The sequence below is a fragment of the Triticum urartu genome, chromosome 3A, assembly GCF_056163025.1.
Source record: "Triticum urartu cultivar PI428250 chromosome 3A, HENAU_Tu73, whole genome shotgun sequence".
Taxonomy (NCBI): domain Eukaryota; kingdom Viridiplantae; phylum Streptophyta; class Magnoliopsida; order Poales; family Poaceae; genus Triticum; species Triticum urartu.
Window position 1 is genome coordinate 465,624,428 of NC_141875.1, and position 20,511 is coordinate 465,644,938.

Here is a 20,511-nt window from a genome sequence, read left to right on the forward strand (position 1 = left end):
CAAATCTTCAAAAGGGGCCATCTTCAAACTGGATTGATAATTGTTGTTGTAAGAGAACTCTGCGTATGGCAAATTCTCGTCCCAACTAGATCTGTAATCTAGCGCGCAAGCTCTCAGCATATCCTCCAAAATCTGATTGACTCTCTTGGTCTGTCCATCTGTCTGCGGATGGAAAGCTATACTGAACTCTAGCCTGGTACCCAAAGTTTCGTGCAACTGATTCCAGAACTTTGAGGTAAACTGGGTTCCTCTATCCGATACAATGCTCCTTGGGACCCCATGCAGACATACAATCCTGGTCATGTATATCTTTGCTAACTTGGCACTGGTATAGGTAGTCTTCACTAGGGTGAAATGAGCTACCTTTGTCAAACGATCGACTACAACCCATATCGAGTCATAGCCTGAACGTGTTCTGGGCAATCCTGTGATAAAATCCATGCCTAACTTATCCCACTTCCATTCGGGTATTGGCAATGGCTGTAGCAATCCTGCTGGCTTCTGATGCTCTGCCTTTACTCTCTGACATACATCACAAACTGCTACATACTCCGCAATATCCTTCTTCATTTCGGTCCACCAGAAAGTACCCTTCAAATCCAAATACATCTTGGTATTTCCTGGGTGAATCGAATATGGTGAATCATGGGCCTCTTGCAGAATCAACTTCCTGATCTCCGGGTCGTTGGGCACATAAACACAGTCTTCAAACCATAAGGTATCGTGCTCATCCTCACGAGATCCTTTAGCTTTTCCTTTGCTCATTTTCTCCTTAATAGAAGCAATCTCCTTGTCAGTCCTTTGAGCTTCTCTGATCTTATCCATCAAAGTAGACTGAATCTCTAATGCTGCTACATAGCCTCTCGGGACTATCTCTAAACATAGCTCACGAAGATTTTCGGCTAACTCCCTTGGTAAGTCTCCCATCATTAAAGTGTTGACATGGCTTTTACGGCTCAACGCGTCAGCTACTACGTTAGCCTTTCCGGGGTGATAATGCAATCTCATGTCATAATCCTTGATGAGCTCCAACCATCTCCTTTGCCTGAGATTCAACTCCTTCTGTGTGAAAATATACTTCAAACTCTTGTTATCTGTGTACACCTCACAATGGTTTCCAATGAGAAAAAGTCTCCAAGTTTTCAATGCATGCACTACGGCTGCTAACTCCAAATCATGCGTGGCATAATTCAACTCATGAGGATTAAGTTGTCGTGAGGCATATGAAACAACTCTTCCTCCTACATAAGCACTGCTCCAAGTCCTCGACGTGAAGCATCGCAATACACCTCATAATCCTTGGTCTGATCTGGCAGAATCAACACTGGTGATGTAACCAAATGTTTCTTCAACTCCTGGAAACTGGCCTCACACTCTTCAGTCCATTTGAACTTGGTATCCTTCCTCAACAACTCTGTCATAGGCTTTGCAATCTTCGAGAAATTTTCAATGAATCTTCGGTAGTATCCTGCAAGTCCAAGAAAACTCCGGATCTCTCCAACTATTATTGGCGCTTCCCAATTTGTCATAGTGTCAACCTTGGTGGGACCTACTGCTATACCTTCTCCGGATATAACGTGTCCGAGAAATCCAACTTCCTTCAACCAAAAATCACATTTGCTAAACTTGGCATACAACTGATGTTCTCTGAGCTTACCAAGTACCAAACGCAAATGCTCCTTATGCTCCTCTTCATTCTTCGAGTAAACCAGAATATCATCAATGAACACTACGATGAAATTATCCAAAAACTCCATAAACACCTTGTTCATCATGTTCATAAAATAGGCAGGTGCGTTAGTCAGACCAAATGACATAACCGTATACTCGTACAGCCCATACCTGGTGGTAAAAGCTGTCTTAGGTATATCCTGTTCTCGAATCTTCAACTGATGGTATCCTGATCGTAGATCGATCTTGGAAAATACCTTAGCTCCTTGCAATCGATCAAATAGATCATTGATCATCGGTAGTGGGTAGTTGTTCTTGATGGTTACTTCATTCAATCCTCGATAATCAACAACCATCCTTAACGATCCATCCTTCTTCTCCACTAGAAGTACTGGCGATCCCCAAGGCGAAGAACTTGGGCGAATATATCCTTTATCCAGTAACTCCTTAATCTGCTTCTTAATCTCCACCAAATCCTTTGCGGGCATCCTATATGGTCTCTTAGATATTGGCCCTGTGCCTGGTAAAAGCTCAATCAAAAACTCAATGTCTCTATCCGGTGGCATGCCTGGCAACTCTTCTGGAAATACATCAGGGAAATCCTTTACTACTGGTACTTCCTCCTGCACAACTCTTGTTAACGAATTCACTTGAGTCCTTTTCGGCACATGCCGGGATACATACTTGATCCTTCTCCCTTCTGGGGTGGTAAGCAAAATTGACTTACTGGCGCAATCGATGTTTCCTCCATACATCGACAGCCAATCCATACCCATAATTACATCCAAACCTTGTGATTCCAAAATGATCAAATCCGAGGGAAACACATGCCTACCTATACTCAATGGCACTTGAAAACATCCCTTACTAGCCATATACTCCGCTCCTGGTGAGCTTACTAACATAGGTGTTCTAAGAACTTTAGTGGGCAGATTATACTTATCCACAAATCCCCTTGATATGTATGAATGCGATGCACCAGTATCGAAAAGAACGAGTGTAGTAAATGACTTAACCAAAAACTTACCGATTACTGCATCCGGCTGCTCTTCAACCTCCTCCACGTTAATGTGGTTCACATGTCCCCTGTTGAAAGGGTTCGACTTCTTCCCAGAGCTTCCATTTCCATTCTGTGATTCAGGACATTCATTGGCATAATGTCCGGTCTTTTGGCACTTAAAGAAAGTGACTTGGCTCAGGTCTCTCTTGGCTGGGGTTGATGGGTTGGTACGGTTCTGGCCGTTGCTTCCTCCATTCCCATTACCATTCTTGGTGCCATTATGATTGTGCGAGCTACCTCCTCCTTGGGTATGCTGAAAATGTCCTCCCGGTCTAGGGGTAAAACGTGGCTTCTGCTGAGCTCCTGAATTGTACTTTCCTTGTCCATAGTTCCTCTTACGATTATCAATCTGCTGCTGCTTCCCTTCAATCATGAGAGCATGATCTACCAACTCCTGGTAGTTGTTGAAGGTTGCTACCATCAACTGCATGCTTAACTCTTCATTCAGTCCTTCCAGAAACTTCTCCTGCTTAGCTGCATCCGTAGCAACGTCATCAGGAGCATAACGTGCTAGCTTACTAAAGTCCTCCACATACTAGCCAACTGTCCGTCCTCCTTGGCGCAAGTTGCGAAACTCTCGCTTCTTCATGGCCATAGCTCCTGCTGAAACATGGGCAGTACGGAAAGCCTGCTGGAACTGGTCCCATGTGACAGTGTCGATAGGGAAAGTGGCGGTGAAATTCTCCCACCATGATGCTGCGGGTCCGTCAAGCTGATGTGCGGCAAACTTCACCTTTTCCGCATCTGTGCAGCCTGCCATGGTCAACTCCCTTGCTGTCTTACGGAGCCAATCATCTGCTACTATCGGCTCGGTGCTACTGGAAAACACCGGCGTATTCAGCCTAAGAAAACGGGCTAAGTGATCAACAGGTGGTGGTGGTGGTGGTGGGTTGTTGTTATTGTTCCCCTGATTCTGATTCTGGACTAGCAACTGCATCAATGTGTTCTGCTACTGGATCAACTGGGTGAGCTCCGGTGGGAAGGTAAATCCGAGGTCACGTCTCGGAGGCATCTGAGGGTTTAGAAAAGATGAGATTAAGAACAGAGAGGGGTCTAGAGGGAAAACACTACCCATATGCACATGAGGCAAAAGCAAACAATTCACTTCATTCAATCAAACAAGGGCATACAGTCGATCTAACTATCGCAAAAGTGCTCGGAGTACTATATTTACATGGTGGACTACTACTACTGTTGGGATGGTCTACTAGAAATAATCTTCGGTTGCAGACTCCATGATATCTGCTCCAACTTCATCAACATAGTCATCATCGCTATCATCTGGATCCGATTCGGTGTCGTCGATGATGATGTAGTCTTTCGGGCGAATCTCCTTGGGTTCTTCGTCTTCTTCTACTGGTGTAGGGCCTCCCATAAATATTCTGATCTTCTTGATCAGATCATCATTCTTCTCCACTAAAACTTCGATTTCCTCTTCATAATCTTCATGTGTAGCCTTGAGTTCTTCCTCCAGTTTCTTGATTCTTATCCTCGCTTTCTTTAGATCTATCATGTCGGCGCACATCTGGTTCTCCTGACATCGAATGTGCTGGTTTAACTCCTAGATAAAAGCTACAAATGATCTATCCTTCCTGGTGCTGATCATCTCCAAGTGCTCATCTCAGCGCCCACAAATCTGGTAGATAGTATCCTTGAGATCATTGCGGTAAACTTCTCCAATGCGTCCCATGGCGATGTGAGCTGCCATGCTCTTTCCTAGACTCCAGGTTGGTGCATCAAAGGAAAACTCTATGGGCTCAGTGACTGGCATGAACGTCCTTCCTGGAACTTGAACTTGAATCATCCAGCGCTCCTCTTCCGATAAAGTGGCTTTGTAGGTTCCGGTGAAGCTTGGTACTCCTATGTTCAGATATCTAGTGACTTCCTTCCAGTGACGTCCAAAGGGTGTATCTTCATCCGGTTGCGTGAACTTGTTCCTTGCATCCGCCATCCTAAAAGAGTAGAAAAGATGAAGAGTCAGAATGACAAGAGTGAGTAGTGATCTAGGCCTTTAGCTTAGTGGTCGTGTCCTACAGTCAGCGTGTGCTCTGATACCACCTTGTAGTGACCAGACCTCAAATGGTCCAATCTCTGTGCTCCGGTGTCATCCCTGGATCAGTAATGCTGACACCACACAGTACTTGAAGGATTTATAACAGAGTAGCAATCACACACTTATTATATCGAGTCTCAAAAGAGAACTTATTACAATAGATATGGCTTAAGGCCATCTAATAACGATAACAGCGGAAGGCTTGGAAGATAAGTGAGTCCATCAACTCCAACGCCATCACTGAGTATAGAACCACGACCTAAAAGGCACCTTACTCGTCGTCTGAAAAGTCTGCAACATGAACGTTGCAGCCCTAAACGGGTCAGCACATGGAATATGCTGGCAATGTAACACATAGAGAGTAATGAAAGAATAAGGCTATACTATATGCATATTTGGCTGGTGGAAAGCTCTATGGTTACAGTTTTGCGTAAAGCCAATTTTTCCCTACTGCAAAGGAATACATTTTATTTAACTATCATGGTGGTTGTTAAACATTGAGAGTGTAGACACGCTCTCAATCCCAATTAAAGATCAACATTAAAAACCCAACAAATTAATTAAAGTAACATGATGAGATTCACATGATAATCCAAGTACTAGATACTCAAGATGTCCATAACCGGGGACACGGCTAATCATGATTAGTTTATACACTCTGCAGAGGTTTGCACACTTTTCCCCACAAGACTCGATCTCCTCCATTGGGATTCTCGCACTACATGGTGTTTGAGAAACGAATGACCGAGACATAGTCTTTCAGAAGTGCTCACACCTTATGATCGGGTAGACCGTTACACCTACTTTCCCCTACATCTGCTAGTCTACCACTCTAAGAGTTCGCACGACTTAATCAACTATGCTAGAGCCCATAATAGCTTGTGGCTGCACACGGAATTTTCTAGTATGTATAATCTCATGATCCCTTTGAGCCTGGGTGGCGGTCCATAAAGAAAAATAGGCAATCGCTGGAATACCCAGGTGCCTCAATCCACCCAGATGTGTATTTAAGTTGCCACCTTAGATAAACCATTAATTTAACAAACTCACATCTGTCATGGATACACTCACCCAATCCACGTCTACTAGCATAGCATGGCAATATAAGCAAGCGTAGAAGTAACTCCCAAAGGTTTGATAATAACAGGTAATAGGTACTACCTCATCTACTTCCCAAACCCACAATTTAATTAGATCCTAATCATGCAATGTGTGAGGATTGATCTAATGCAATAAAACTGGGTAGTAGGAGGAATGATCAAAGTGTTACTTTCCTTGCTGATGATCCGCAAAACCAAGCGATTCGAAGTAGCAAGCGGCGCACTCCGAGTACTCTATCGCAAACAAACAAGCATGCAATAAGTACTCAACTAATGCACAGGTAAAACTCAAATAATAGATCTAACCAGAAAGTTCAACTTAAGAACTCTGGTTGGCAAAAAGAATCAAATCGAACGAAGCAACGAAAGTCAAACGGCAAAAGAAACAAGCTTTGTTTACTATTCTGGATCTAGGTCAAATTTTACAGAGGCAAAATCTTGTTTGAGTTGGTTAAACGGAAAGAGGGTTTCAAGACGAAACTCCAGGCGCATGAATTGCCTGATTCCGATAAACGAGCGAAAAGTTATACTAGAACGAAAATCGGATCAGAGATTGCGATCAAAAAAATCGCGGATTTAATCCGAGAAAAAGAAAAACAACGAACAGATTAACGAATGAACGTTCGTTATCTGAATCTAAACGATGAACGCGTTCGTTAAAATGAACGAACGAGCGAACACTCGCTAATTAACTAAACCAAGAAAAAAACCTATCTATCTAAAAAACGAATCTAAAAAAACCGGAAAAAACCAGTGAAAACCTAACGGTTTTCTAAACAAAACCGGGGCGGCTCGACCTCGTCGGCGGCGAACTCCGGCGACGGTGGGGCCGCGGCGCGGCGGCTAGGGCGGCGGCGGCTTAGGGTTTGCGGGGCGGGGCGCGGTTGTGGGCTGGGGCGGCCCGGGGCACGGTATATAAAGCCTCCCCCCGGAGGAGTCCGGGCCGGATACGGCCCGTAGGACGGTTCGGGCGTTTTTTTTAAATAATTACACTCAAAAAAAACAAAAGGAATACTAAACAGACTCCAAAAATCTTGAAATAAATTTCCCCGGCTTCTAAAATCAAGCCGCACAGGATGAACATTTATTTGGGGCCTAAATGCAATTTTGAAAAACGCTCATTTTTCCTAAATTCAAATAAAATAGCAAATAAATCCAAATAAAATCTTATTTGATTTTTTATTAAATCCTCAATATTTCTTTATTTTGGGAAAGTCATTTTATTCCCTCTCTCATATTTTGACAATAGAAATAATTGAAGATAAAATAAATAAAATCAAATGATCCCATTTTCAAAATTTGAGAACGCTCAAATATCAAAATAACGAAATCCCCAATTCTCTCCGAGGGTCCTTGAGTTGCGTGAAATTTCTAGGATCAACCAAAATGCAAATAAAATATGATATGCAATGATGATCTGTTGTATAACATTCCAAATTGAAAATTTGGGATGTTACAACTGGTCAACCACTCGATGACTCATCGGAATCTTCGGGATTCCTCCGCATTAACGAAGGGTCGTTTCCCAGTCATGTACGTACGTGCCCCGTATTCGGACGAGCGCAGAAGTACCAGGGGCTATATAGTAGCCCCACTGTCAAACTCCTATGGCTAAGTGAAAGTGTTAAAGCAATATAGTCTGATTGCCTCGTTCGCTGCGCTATCACCTCCTTAACGGACCAAGACGTTGGATCAAGTGTGGATATGCATTTTTTGCGAACACCCCCGCATTATATGTGTGGGGGCGGAAGCCGATGATTGCAAACTTTCAGGTTATATACATATATACATAAATGGCCGCACATGAGGCATCATAGTACTTTCGGACAAAAGTATAAATACAACCTTGATAATTCAATAAAACATTGTTTTTACAATGGGAATACATGTCACTAGAACATAATATTCTTTGAGCACTGAGCCTCTATCGAACGAGCGCCTTCAAGAACTTCTTCAAAGTAGTGCTCGGCAGCCACTCGGCCTACGGCCGAACCATGTGTCGCAACAGTGGTGGCCTCCATCTCCGCCCAGTATGTCTTGACACGGGCAAAGGCCATCCGCGCACCCTCTATGCACGCCGATCTCTTTACAGCATCGATGTGTGGCACAGCACCAAGGAATTGTTGCACTAAACTAAAGTAGCTATTCGGCCTTGGCCCTCCCGACCACAGGTGATCCACAACGGACCTCATGGCAAGTCCGGACAACCTATGGAGCTCGGCCCACTCGGCCATTCGCTCATTCAACAGCAGCGGACGGACTGGAGCATGAAGCTGTGACCAGAACAGTTTTTCCACTTCGTGATCTTTCTGATCCTTGAAGTACTCTGCCGCATCAGCAGCACTTGCAGCCAAATCCACGTAGGCGTCCGCAGAACTCCATAGCCGGTCCAGAGGTGCATACTTTGGATCTCCGAACTTAGTCCGCAGCAAGAAGGGCTTCCCAGACACGATATCTGCAGCTTGATTTAGCTCCTCCTTCGTCGCTCTAATTTTGGAGTGGGCTTCCTTGGCAGCCACCAGGGCCTTCTCCGGGTCCGTCGCCTTCGCCCGGTTTTCTTCTTCAAGAAGCTGGTAATGGTCAGCGGCATCTTTTAACTCTACAGCCATCTTGGCTATTTTTCCTTACTCTCGCAATGCGCGGCCTGTTCGGCCCTTAACTCTTCGGCCGCCTTTAGAGCGGCCGCATTGCTACTCCTTGCTTGCTCCTTGGCTCGGGCAAGCTCCGCCCGAAGGGTCTCCACAGTGGCAGCTCCATCTGCAGTCACAACATATTAAAGGTACTGGCATGATGCTCCTCTTACTATGTGTTGATCACCGAAAAAATCACTTACCATGTGCCTCGTCAAGCCGCTTGTTGACAAGCACGATGTCGGCATCTGCCGCATCCAGTTGACGCTTTAGCTCGGCAAACCCATCAGCCCGGCTAGCCACCGGAGCTTCAGCCACCTGCACATCAAGGCGATCTGGTTATTACCTGGGACTATGATCCTCTGTTTGCCGCCGTTTTCGACGACAACCAGAGTCTCAGGGGATACTATCTGCATAGGGCACACCTAACGTATGCGGTACTATCAAAAACATACACTATTTCATGTACCTCGAAGCCTTTCAGCAGACTCATAAAGGGTTCATGCAAACCGCTTTCAGCGGATGAAGTCCTTTCAATTACCGTACCCATTAGCGTACGATGCGCTTCCAAGACGGCCGCTTTCCCCAGAATATCCTTCAGCGTGTCCGACCGCACACTGTACGGACCCTTCCTGTCGCTCTCCTTAGGAGCCGGATACTGGGGATCCCGGGTAGCCATAGGGTTATCCTCTGGCCTTAGTGGATCCGGAGATACCCTTCGCGACGACACTTCAAGGTCACCCGCTTCATGAGGCGGGGTGTCAGGGGGAGGCGTTTCTCTCTCCATCATCTCTGGAAGAAGATCCCCTGAAGACGAACTCTGTCGAGAAGGGCTACGATCCGGACTACAATTTATAAGAATCGGTTATTGTCTTCGGAAGTAAGGTATGATGTTTCCCCTATTAAGTACTTTTCGACTACTTACAGCTCGGTAGAGGGCTGAACCCCGCGCGGACATTGTGCGGCAAGAATACCCTCCGAGGCAGGACCCTCTAATGAAGATTTCTTCTCCCGTTTGGAAACCTTAGTTTTCGGATCTTCAGAGGTAGTCCTCTTCCTTTCCCGGGGAGAGAGAATGTCAGATTCTTCCCCTTGGTTGTCCTCCCTCGCGGAGGCGCTCATTCCCCCGACTGGAATAAATAGCGAGTGAGGCCCGCTTTTGCCCTCTTTATTCCCCCCATCATCTTCCTTTGAGGGCACCTGATACGGCGCCGGCTCGAGCATCTTGTCCAGTACAGGATTGTCCAAGCCCTCGGGAAGGGGGGCCGAACACCTGATCATCATCGCCTTTGTTATCCAGTCCTGGTCAAAGAGCAGCTCTTTAGAATGATGCCATTATAAATAAAAGGACAGCAGGTTCGGCATGGGATTACTCACTTGGGCAGCGGGGCGGTTGCAGCTCAAGCACACGTCCTCAGTGGTGTCCAGAAACTCTATTTGGGGTCCGAAGAACGATTTGTACATCTCTTCGTGCGTCATGCCGAGGAAATGTTGAATAGCTCGCGGTCCTTCCGGGTTGAATTCCCACATGTGCAGGGGCCGGCGTTTGCAAGGCTAGACTCGACGAACAAGCATAACTTGCATTACCATAACCAGACTGAAATCTCGCTCAAAGAGATCTCGGATACGGCTTTGCATTATTGGCATGTCCTTGGCTGGACCCCAGCTCAACCCCCTGCTGATCCATGACATCAGTTGTGGTGGGGGCCCGAGCAAAAGGTGGGGGCAGCTACCCACTTGGCACTTCGGGGAGCTGTGATGTAAAACCACTCCCGCTGCCACTATCCGGACACCTCTGGGAAGGAACCCTCAGGCCATGGAGCATCAGCGATTTTGCTTATTAAAGCACCTCCGCACGATGTGTGCCGCCCCTCGATCATCTTCGGCTTCACATCGAAAGTCTTGAGACACAGGCCAAAGTGAGGGGTAATGCGGAGGAAGGCCTCACATACACAATAAATGACGAGATGTGAAGAAGGGAATCCGGGGCCAGATCGTGAAAATCTAGCCCATAATAGAACATAAGACCCCTAACAAAGGGATCCAGAGTGAGGCCTAGTCCTCGGAGGAAGTGTGAGATGAACACGACGCTCTCGTTGGGTTCGGGAGTAGGGACGACCTGCCCTCGAGCAGGCAGCCTATGCGAAATTTCGGCGGTCAGATATCTGGCCTCTCTCAACTTCTTGATGTCCTCCTCTGTGACGCAGGAAGGCATCCACCGACCTTGAAGGTTGGATCCGGACACAGTTTAAGGTCCAAAGCACCTGACCTGAGCTTTGGGTGTTAGAACTCGAGGCGGGGGAAGGATTCGATTGAGCATGAGAGGGGAAAAAGAAAAAGCCTTGTCCCCTTTATAAAGAGGGTGAATATCAAGCATCCTCCTCGTGGCCGTTTGGGACTTGCCTAAGATCTAGGAGTCATACCAACATGCACGGTTGGGTTACCCACGTCTGTATTGATGAGAATCCCGTGATAAGGGGACACGATCTCTGCTTTGACAAGATGTGTCAAGAAAACTGCCTTGCGATATGTGCGGAGCTGGTTAAGAAAAGCGGTTCGAATAATAACCGGGCCATGGCGTGATGTCATGCTGTCAAAACGTGTCAGCAGATTAGATTTGTGGAAATATTATTCTCTCTACAGTGGTATGTGGAACTTATTTTGCAGGGCCGGACACTATCCTTGTATTCAAAACTCTTCCATGATGTATGCGGAGGAGGAACCCGCCTTGCAATGCTGAACACAATACTACACGCCGGACTCACATCGTCATTGAAGCCTGGTTCAGGGGCTACTGAGGGAGTCCTGGATTAGGGGGTCTCCAGACAGCCGGACTATATCCTTTGGCCGGACTGTTGGACTATGAAGATACAAGATTGAAGACTTCGTCCCGTGTCCGGATGGAACTCTACTTGGTGTGGAAGGCAAGCTAGGCAATACGGATATGTATATCTCCTCCTTTGTAACCGACCTTGTGTAACCCTAGCCCTCTCCGGTGTCTATATAAACCGGAGGGTTTAGTCTGTAGGACAACATACAATCATACCATAGCCTAGCTTCTAGGGTTTACCCTCTTTGATCTCATGGTAGATCAACTCTTGTACTACTCATATTATCAATAACAATCAAGCGGGACGTAGGGTATTACCTCCATCAAGAGGGCCCGAACCTGGGTAAACATCGTGTCCCCTGCCTCATGTTACCATCCGCCTTAGACGCACAGTTCGGGACCCCCTACCCGAGATCCGCTGGTTTTGACACCGACAGAGTCCGTTTGAGTGGACCCCCAAGGCTGACCTGGCATTTCAAGACCTCAAGAGATACTTGACCAGCCCTCCAGTGATGGTGGCTCCTCACCCTCGCGAGCCCTTGGTACTCTACCTTTCTGCCACACCCCACTCCGACAGCACGGTGCTGGTGGCCCTCAGAGAGGAGCCCCAAGTCAAGGACCTGCCAAATGGATCCGCCAAGCTGGATGAGGCTGCACAACACCAAGACGATGTTTATGAGATAGCGGATGCTCCGGCTAGTCATCAAGCCCCAGGAGCTGGAGATCCACAGGAAACGCCTTAGTCTCCGGGAGCCAAAAACTTCGTCAGCACAATGCTACAAGATGCGGGAGCGCGATACCCCATGCCTCAGAAGCTCTTGCTCGCGCTCCTGGTGGCCTCGCGTAAGCTGCGCCACTACTTCCAGGGTCACCCCATCAAGGTCATCTCAGCTTACCCATTGGAGAGAGTGCTTAGGAGCCCCAATGTTGCGGGAAGAGTCGCTAAATGGAACATCGAGCTGCAAGCGTTTGACCTAGAGTTCAGCACAACCAGGGTCATCAAGGGGGCGGTGCTCGCCGACTTTGTGGCAGAATGGACCGATACCCCGGAGCTCGAAGCAGGCGAGAACTGATCCCTCTCACCAGGAAGTGAAGCACCAGATGGCTGGATCATGTACTTCGATGGCGCGTTTGCACACCAGGGCACGGGGGCTGGAGCCATGCTCATCTCGCCCACTCAGGACAAGCTTTACTACGCCGTGCTGCTCTGCTTCCAGCGGGGCGAGAAGGTCTCCAACAACATCGCAGAGTACGAGGGTCTCATCGCCGGCCTCAAGGCTGCGGTGGCCCTGGGGGTGAAATGCCTCACCATCAAGGAAGACTCGCAGCTCCTCGTCAACTTCTCCAACAAGGTGTACGAGCCAAAGGATGAGCACATGGAGGCATACCTCGCGGAGGTACGCAAAGTGGAGAAGCAGTTCCTGGGCCTGGAGCTGCAGCATGTGCCTCGTGGCACCAACAAAGAGGCTGACAACATCGCCAAAAGAGTATCCAAGCGGCTGCCCCAAGAGCCTAGCGTCTTCGAGGAACGGCTCTTCAAGCCTTCGGCAGCACCTCCGCCTCCGGAGCCGGCGCCACCTCAGGAGGAGCTCCCCCAGCCACCAGCCTCGGGAGCCCCCGCCTGCGGCCCGACCTAAGGAGCATGCCTCCTCTTAGTGCTCGAGCCCCAGGAGGGGTGCTGGATCAAGGAGTTCAAGGCATACCTGATGCAAGGCATGTTGCCAGAGAAGGAGGAAGACGCGGAGCGCGTGGCCCGGCAGGCTACGGCGTACTGCATTCAGGACGGTGAGCTATACAGGAAGCGGCCAAATGATGTTTCTCTATGATGCATTTCCAAGGAACAGGGGAATGAGTTGCTGGCTGACATACATGGTGGAGACTGCGAGCACCACTCGTCGTCACGCACCTTAGTCGGCAAGACTTTCCGCAGCGGGTTCTACTGGCCCACGGCACTCAACGACGCGGCCGACCTGGTGAAATCCTGCGAGGCCTGCCAATTTCACGCCAAGCAGATCCACCAGCCGGCTCAAGACCTCCAGACTATCCCGCTCTCATGGTCGTTCATGGTCTGGGGGCTTGATATCCTAGGCCCATTCCCTCGAGCGCCTGGAGGTTACCGCTACCTCTACGTCGCCATCGACAAATTCACCAAATGGGCGGAAGCGGAAGTCGTCTGCACCATCCCAGACGAGTCAGTAGTCAAGTTCATCAAGGGCCTCGTAAGACGATTTGGGGTCCCTAATCGCATCATCACCAACAATGGCTCATAGTTCACTAGCAATCTCTTCAAAACATATTGCACTAACCTTGGAACGCAGATCTGCTACGCCTCCGTGGCACACCCCAGGAGCAACAGCCAGGCCAAACGCGCCAACGCGGAGGTCCTGAGGGGTCTCAAGACAAGGACCTTCAAGAAGAAGCTCGAGGCCCGCGGCAGGGGCTGGCACGATGAGCTCCAATCCGTGTTGTGGTCCATCCGCACCACTGCCACCAGGCCCACAGGCGAGACCCCGTTCTTCCTCGTCTACAGAGCAGAAGCGGTTCTCCCACACAAGGTTAGGCATCGCTCCGCGCGGGTCCTGGCGTTTGATGAAACGCAGCAGGATGCCATGCGGGGATGGACCTCGTGCTGGGGAGGAACGCCGCCGTGAAGCCTCGCTCCGAGCTGCGAGGTACCAACAGGCGCTGCGGTGGTACCACTGCCGCAGCATCCGCTCCAGGACGCTCGAGGTGGGTGATCTTTTCCTGAGGCGGGTGCTCTCCAGGGAAGGGCTGCAAAAGCTCTCGCCCATGTGGGAGGGCCCGTTTCGGGTCGCCCACGTCTCCAGGCCTGGCGTTGCGCGCCTGGAGACGCAGGACGGGATCCCCATCCAGAATGCCTGGAACATCTAGCACCTCCGGAAGTTCTACCCATGAAGCAAGGCCCAGTGCCTATGAAGAATCTCCGCTCGTGACACTCTCACATAATAATGAGTGGGGTTGTACACACCCCGGAGTCTCAAGAGTGTCGCCCTCGGGCCTCGGGGGCTCCCTCCCACACCTAGTGGCAGCACTTAGCTCCGCGCTGGTGAGAAGACAAGAAGACTAGACTAGGTGCCGGGCGCGGCTTTTCATTTGCTTTCCGCAATTGGTTCGCCCTTCTTTAGTAAGAATTTGCTTTCTGGTGTTCCTTGCTGGCCTGGTTCCATTGCCTTTTTGCCTCCTTTCTGCTCTCTGTTCCTCGTTTTTGACCTGTGCTCTCCCTCGCGTGCCTCGTGAGGGGCTGGACAGGCGCCCTCGTGAGCGCTTTCGCGCTTTCGTTTTCCTGCTTTTTTCGCAAGTCACCCTCGCTCGAGCTTGCAAGCTGGCGCACCCCTCTCAATCTTTGCCCCCCGGGTACCGTGATACGAAGCACTGGGTCATGACCGGCAGTGCCTATGACCAGGATTCGGAAGGATAAGAATTTCCTAGCGAATTTTTGCAGTTCTCAGGCGCCTTCCAAGCACAGGAGGCCTCGTCAGGCATTTGGGAACGCGTGTCTCGCGAGGCGGAATCTACTTCAGGCACATCAAGCTAAGTTATTCCGACACGCATACATAAAACATGACGCTGCTACACAACACAGGAATGATAAACATAGCACGACCACTTAGGAATCATAATTGTTGCGCGCCCCAGCGAGGCCCCATACTTGTCTCTCTCTTAATGCAGGAAGGAAAGGAAAAAACGAAACAAAAGCGGAACGTGCTCCCACGGAGAGGTCGCGAGGACGGACGTGTGGCGCTCTCCTGAGCTCAGCCAAACCCCTCCTCGCGCTTCACCGGAGCGCGGCGACGAGACGGCCCGCTGCCGCCTTCGAAGCGGGCGCGGCGGCTGGTCGTAGCCGCCACTCCTGGAGCTGGAGCTGGAGCCGAAAGAAGAGTCGTCGTAGCTGGACGAGACATGGACAGTGCCGAGGGTGGGCCCGCCGTCACTCTCGTCGCGGCCATCGCCAAGGCCGAGCACCTCGACGTCGTCGTTGTCCTCGGGGCAGCACCCGACGCGGTGACCATCAAATGCCCTCATGAAAAGGGTCGCGTCATTGTTGTACTTGAAGTGGAGGGCACACCACCTGCCCAGTCCGCGTGCGCGGGCGAACATCTGCCAGCCGCGGGTCAGGGCTATGTTGCCTGCAGCGGAGACTTCCACTGCGACACACGAAGCCCTGCTACAACAACCGTCCGCTTGCAGCCAGAGACCGCCTGGACCTGCGGACGGCAGTTCGCCGGCAAAGAACCACGGGAGCTGAAGCCAGGTGCCAGCCGGGTTCTCTGACCACACGATGAACTCTGGCAGCACTTCCATAGAGTGGAAGTGCGGCCTGGGCAGCCGCGCGGCCACGACGCGCCTTCCTTCATCGATGGGGCCCCCACGACTCGGGCGACCACCACCATGAGAAGAAGCGCCACAGCGACCGTGAGGAGCCGCGGTGGGGGTCAAGGCGTGCTTGCGGGGACGGTCGCGCCCCCTCTTGGGCGGCGGTGAGCCAGGCCCCTCCTGGCGAGCCTTCCCCTTCTCCGCATATGAGAGCCTCTTCGCAGGCGCCATGGGTGTCGTTGCTGGCAGTGAAGCGAGGAAGAAGAAGGAGCGGGAGAAGCAAAGAAAGATATGGGCGACAGGGGCTCCGCCCCCCTACCCATTTATAGCCAAAGGGAGGCCAACCGCTGGCCCCAACGATCTAAGGTAATAATGATTTTTTTCTGCATGCAGCAGGGACTTGTCAAGTCGGGCAGTTGCCGAGGCGATGTGGGGAAGCGGAGACGCCCACGTCCAATCAGTCCCCACGCGTCAAACGGGGCCACAGGCTGTTGGGGCCCGCGAGGCTCCGCACTTTCCCTTTGGCTTCGCCTCGAAGCCAAGCACGAGCGTGCCTTGGGCCTGGGGGCTACAGTCGGCATTCTGGGAATGGGGGTCCCCAGACTTGCCTGCCTGCGGCCCACAGCGTGGCTCCACCAGCGGCCCTATACGGCCCACCTTCACCAGCAAACACTCAAGACCCTCGTGAGGGGCCAAGCCTCGCGAGGCAGACGATGCAAGACCTCCTCAGGGGCGGCCTCACCAGGCCGACTCATGAGGGGCGGAGAGATCAAGGCAAGGGACACCTCGCGAGGTTTGTGTGACGCAAGCCATGACAACTGGAGCCAGGCGGGCGCCATCGCACGCAGTGTCCTCGTTTCCTCTTTGGTGCTAAAGGGGCAAGTGCAGGCGAGGAGTCCCGAGGCATCAAGCAAAGGTTTCCATATCAGTGCAACAAGATCAAGACCAGCAGGACAGCAGGACGGAGGTCACCGTGGAGCCCAAGATGGCGTCACCACCAGAGCCTTTGGCAGGCGAAGACTAGTTTTCTCGGGATAGCTTGTACTGGTTGTCTCCCTTCGAATTTGGCCATTGTGGGATCCCTTCCTACTCAATATTTGGGAAGAGGACCAAGGCCTCTATAAATAGGACTAGCCACCACCATAGCGAGGGGATCTGATCAGACCCGGATGATCCCGAACCACACAAGTTCACCAAGCACAAGAACACCTCTCCTCAGGAGGTTGTTCTTGCGTTGTAACTATTCATCCTCAGCCCAAGAGGCAATCCACCACACCACACTAGAGTAGGGTATTACACCACAACGATGGCCCGAACCAATATAAACTCTTGTGTCTCGTGTTCTTTGGGTCCGTCGAGCTAGGCCGTGAGATCATGATGCGTGCGAGCTAGAGGGGGGAGATCTTTGTGCGCACCCCAGTGTTCGAACCTCAAGGGTTTTTCCGAAACTCGAAATCCGACAATACTCTTGCACACCTTCTTTGTCAACAGAAAACAGCTCATGCTATAGATTGGTATGGCCTATGCACGCAAGGTTCCTTTCTGACCAGCCACCTATCTTGTTGCGCACACGATCACCAATATGGTTGAAGGTGCCACTAGTAATTCTTCCGATGGCAGTAGGAAGCCCTAGATAGCGCTCTGAAAACGCTTCCACCATAATTCCGAGAGAGTTTTCGAGAATCTCTCTAAGGGGTTGTCTTGTGTTTGCACTGAAGAAAATAGAACTCTTCTCATGGTTAACCGCCTGACCCGAGCACTCGGTATAAATCTGGAGAATATCATTGAGCCTGTCTGCACTTTGGGTATTTGCACTTAGGAAGATGAGACTATTGTCAGCAAATAAAAGGTGATTAACCCATGGTGCATGGATACTTACTCGAACTTCTCTGAGAATGTGTGCACCCCCATAGTTGTTTAGAAGGGATGTGAGGCCTTGTGCACAAATGAGAAAGAGGTATGGAGACATGGGGCAGCCCTGACGGAGACCCCTCGTGGGATCAAAGAACGGTAAGAGTTCCCCATTCACCTTGATCGTGAACCGAACAGAAGTAACGCATTTCATGATGAGCCTGATAAAACGATCCCCGAAGCCTAGTCTGAACAACATTGCTTCAAGGTAATGCCACTCCACCTGGTCGTAAGCTTTTAACATATCCATCTTGACCGCACAGCTTGCATTGTTTCCCTTCTTCCTTCTATGGATGGCATGGACACATTCATAACCGACCAGTACGTTGTCTGTGATTAGACGGCCAGGTATGGAGGCACTTTGCTCCTCCCTTATAACCTCATCAAGAATAAGCCGGACGTCCCAGAACTGCTTGAGTAATATCATCACCAAGGACGTCCCAATGTCATTGGTAGAAGCCCGCTGTGAAGCCGTCCACTCCAGGAGCTTTGGACGGTGCCATTTGGAAAAGCGTGTCCTTAACCTTGGCTGCCACATATTCCTTCTGTAAAGTAGCCTCTAACACTCGAGGTTGAACACAGTCCAGCAATTCCTCCATTGGCATGTAACCTTGAGAATGGTATAGCGCCTGGTAGAAACCCATAATCTCTGCCTTCACCTCCGCTGGATCGGTGCATACACGGCCATCACCCCCCTCCAGAGAGGTAATTCTATTGATATGTTTTCTTTGTGCTGCCTAGGCTTGAAAATAGCCGGTATTCCGGTCTCCTTCCCGCAACCAAGACACACGAGAACGTTGCTTGAGCCAGATTTCTTCTTGTCTCAAGGCCTCACGCAACAGCTTTACTACACTCCTCTCCTCCTCATTAGGGCCTCAACCCACTGCGGCCCACCGCAGCCTGTCCAACCGAGCTTGGAGCCGGCGGACTTTCTTCTGCATATTCCCAAACTCACGTTGGCCCCATTCGCCCAACTGAGACTGAACCACGGTAAGAGCCTCGATTACACCCTGGAGACCCCCTTGGCCAGATCTCTTGCTCCACATCGCACGTACTACGTCCTTGTAATCTGAATGGCTCTGCCATACATTTTCATAGCGGAAAGAGCGCCGGGCTCGGGACCATCCAGTCGCCTCTATCGCTTTTAGTCCTGCTAATACATAGCAGTGGTCCGATTCCACACTACTCAAATGTTTTACAATTGTAAACTCAAACAGGTCAAGGAACAAAGAATTGACCATACCACGGTCCAATCTCGCCTTCACATTCGCGTCCCCCAGCTGCCTGTTATCCCATGTGAAGGGGACACCCCGCCACCCCACATCAAGGAGTGCACAATCTGCGGCCGCTTCCCGGAAAGCACGCATTTGCCTCTCCGGTCTCGCGTTGGCTCCAAAATGCTCGTCCCCATGAAGCGTCTCGTTAAAATCTCCCATGCAAATCTATGCTTCATGTTGAACAGCAAACTAAGTACGTAAGAGCTGCTAGTTGTGATGTCTATTGGCCACTCTGGGCTCGCCGTAGAAACCCGTGAAGCGCCAACTCTTATTTTCTTTCTTGACTTTTACATCAATATGAGATAAACTGAATCTTTCCAAAGAAACCACAACCTCCTTTGACCAAAAGAGGCCGATTCCTCCACTCAGCACGTCGCTATCGACAGCAAAACATCCTAAAAAGCCTAAAGTAAATTTCAAATCGTCCACACATTTGCCCTTGATTTTGGTTTCCATGACAAACAAAAGGGCGGGAGATTCTTGCTTCACAACTTTGCGAAGCTCTCGAACTGTCCAAGGGTTCCCAAGCCCTCGGCAGTTCCAACTTAGAGCACTCATTGGCTCAGGCAGGGCTGTCCCGCAGCCGCTGCCGAAGATTCAGACGAAGGTGGTGTTGGTCTCTTTTTCTTGGGTTCCCTCTCCTCGAAGGTGTCCTCTAGATCTCCCACTTGCTGCTCTGAGATGATCAAAGCCACCTGCTCAGTTTCCTATCCGGTTTGCTTCTCCCCATGTTCAGTAATGGCCAATGGGACCAAGACTACCTTGCGGTAGACATGAGTGTTCTGAGGGCCTCCTTTGCATTTGAATGGTGCATTAGCTTTGGCAGGAGAGGTGACCTCAGTATCCTTCTTCTGCTTGGAGTTTGAGGAACGATATTCTCTTGTACTTTGTTGTGGTTCGGTTTTCTTCCTGAACGAAAACTCCCCAGAATTGGTTTTCTGCATGTCCTCTGGCGCCCGTAGACTAGATTTGAAGGGTAGATCCCCCTTCTCATCCCTTGTCCCCGGTGCAGGGCAAAACAGATCTGAGTGTCCCAATCGGCCACAAGAAAAGCAAAAGTGCGGGATGCACTCATACTCAATATCATAGCAATCGGTCGTGTTCCTCTTGGCCGATTCAATTAAGATCCATCTGCGAAGGGATTTCGTCACATCAATGGTGACTCGTGCTCTCAGATAGCCCCCCACAAGATCAATCTAGACAACAGAGGCTTGTGCATCCAATTGGCATGCTATGGCCAAGCCCCTCGTCTCATTCTTCAGATTGTAGGGTAGGTTCGTGACCCGTACCCAAACCGGCAGCCAATCAAACCTTAGCTCCGATGGCTGCATGTGTTCTTGGAATTCCTCCAGAATTACCGTGTGCTTACTGATGTGCTAGGGAGATCCCTCCCAAACACGGTCACGATCCCGCTTGGATTCAAACTCTGCAGTGAACATGTTCTCTCCCAATCGGCGAAAAAACAGGCCCCTAGGGTTTCCCCAAGCTGGACGTAGGGCGTTGGTTATCGTCTGGATGTGGAGGAGATTACGGTAGAGAACCTTGCTCGCCAGAAGCCACTTTAGTGCCACGCCGTCGTCAGTATCGTCGATCACCAGAGGTATTGCCTCCTCTTTAGAGATGTCGAGCTTTCCGAGCGCCTCC